General features: G+C 36.8%; 1 protein-coding gene across 7 annotated transcripts in view; it reads left to right on the plus strand.

Annotated features, from left to right (window-relative positions):
• The window catches only part of LOC106871495 (band 3 anion transport protein), a 762,999-nt gene that overhangs the window by 410,128 nt on the left and 350,730 nt on the right, over window positions 1-2,141 (plus strand). The window lies entirely within an intron of this gene.

Raw genomic sequence — 2,141 nt, forward strand, 5'->3', positions numbered from 1 at the left:
ATATATATATATATATATATATATATATATATATATACACACACACACACACATATATATATATACACACACAAACACACACACACACACACATATATATATATATATATACATACATGTGTATACATATATATGTTATAATTTAGAACAAACAGTAAAAGGTTGTCATTATAGTACTCGGAGTTTCAAATGTCGGCGCGACATTCGAAACTCTGAGTACTGTAATGACAACCTTTTACTGTTTATTCTAAATTATAACATATATAAATAAACCTTTATTTCTCTAATATCTATGTCTCATTCTTTTGTTGTTACATTTTATTCTATATATATATAGAATATATATATATATATGTGTGTGTGTGTGTATATATATTTGTGCACCTGTGTTTGTCCTCCCACACCATGACTTGACAACCAATGCTGGTGTGTTTACATCCCTGTAACTTAGCTGTTCAGCAAAAATGACTGATTGAATAAGTTCTAGGCTTACAAAGAATAAGTCCTGGCATCGATTTGTTCAACTAAAGGCGGTGCTCCAGCATGGCCACAGTCAGACGACTGAAACAAGTAAAGGAATAGAAGTAAAGTTCTTCATTGCTCTAGCTGCAACTTATGCAGACAAATTGACTCTGTTCGTCGGATCAGTTTTGAAATTATTTCCAATAAATCTCAAGTATAATGACGAAAGCAAGAGAACTGAGAGAGAGTTCTTTGTAAACAACTTCACATCTCTTATTTTGTTTCAGTCATTGCACTGTGGCCAATACTGGAGCACCACTTGGAATCAACTCCAGTACTTATTTTTAAGCCGGGTACTTATTCTATCAGTATCTTTTGCTGAACTGCTATGTTACTGGCACATAAACAAACCAACACCTGTTGTCAAGTAGTGGTTAGTGGAAATAAAGACACATGCACACACACACACACATTCGTACATGTATGCACACATGCAAACACACACAAGCACACATGATGGGCTGTTTCACAGTTTCTGTCCTACCAAATTCACTCACAATGGTTGGACCAGGGCTAACTATGCAGCCATGCCTGCACCTATATGCTATCAATTCCTTATTGAATTCATCACCTATCTTTCACTATGGCTAGCTTCATCATAAATGACTCTGATGAGCTTTTATATATATATATATATATATATATATAAAGCACCATTTGAGTGTGGTCCTTGCCAGTGCTACCTGACTGGCCCTCGTGCTGGTAGCATGTAAAAAGCACCGACTACACTCTCAGCGTGGTTGGCATTAGGAAAAGCATCCAGCTGTAGAAACTCTGCCAGATCAGATTGGAGCCTGGTGCAGCCTTCTGGCTTGCCAGCCCTCAGTCAAACCATCCAACCCATGCCAGCATGGAAAGCAGATATTAAACAACAATGATGATGATACACACAAATACACACATCCTATATACATACACAACTAAATTTCTCGATTCATATTAGTTGTATGAAATTTTGCTGAAGATTCTCTTTATACCAACAAATTCTACCTGCAATAATTCTTTTAGAAATATAGTATCACAAGTTCCTTGAGAACATCACTATTTATGAACTCTATTAATCATCCTTTTGTTTTTCTGGTGCTTGTCATGAAGACATCGCAATTTTATTGAGTGACTTTCTCTATGTGTTTTAGTCAGTATTCTTCACTTATACTACTGCAGTGCATGTAGTAGAGCTTCCTGCAAACAACTTGGATGTTTTGACTTTGTGAGCTTCATTTAATAAGGGTTGTGAGGAGGTGTTTCTAGTAAAAACTCAATTGCTTCAGATGGCTCAATGTGGGTTGGGGTGAAGCAAACCATACTGTTGTGAGTGGTGAACATAGAATTAATGGAGTACTGATCTGGCTAGAATATAAGGAGTGTTGTGTGATGGGAGTATTTGATTTGGATTGCTTTTGGTAATTGGGAAATATACACAAAAACACATGTACATACTTATACACAAACTCACAAAAGCACACACAATCTGATAAACTTACAAAAGCAATTACTTACGCAAACTTACACACTACACTGATTCACAAAACTGCACACTTTTGCACAAAAACCATTCACATTCTTCCTCACCTCCCTTCCCCCCCTCTCTCCTCTCTCCCCCTCTCCCCCTCTCTCCC

Source organism: Octopus bimaculoides, chromosome 1, assembly GCF_001194135.2.
Source record: "Octopus bimaculoides isolate UCB-OBI-ISO-001 chromosome 1, ASM119413v2, whole genome shotgun sequence".
Classification (NCBI taxonomy): Eukaryota; Metazoa; Mollusca; class Cephalopoda; order Octopoda; family Octopodidae; genus Octopus; species Octopus bimaculoides.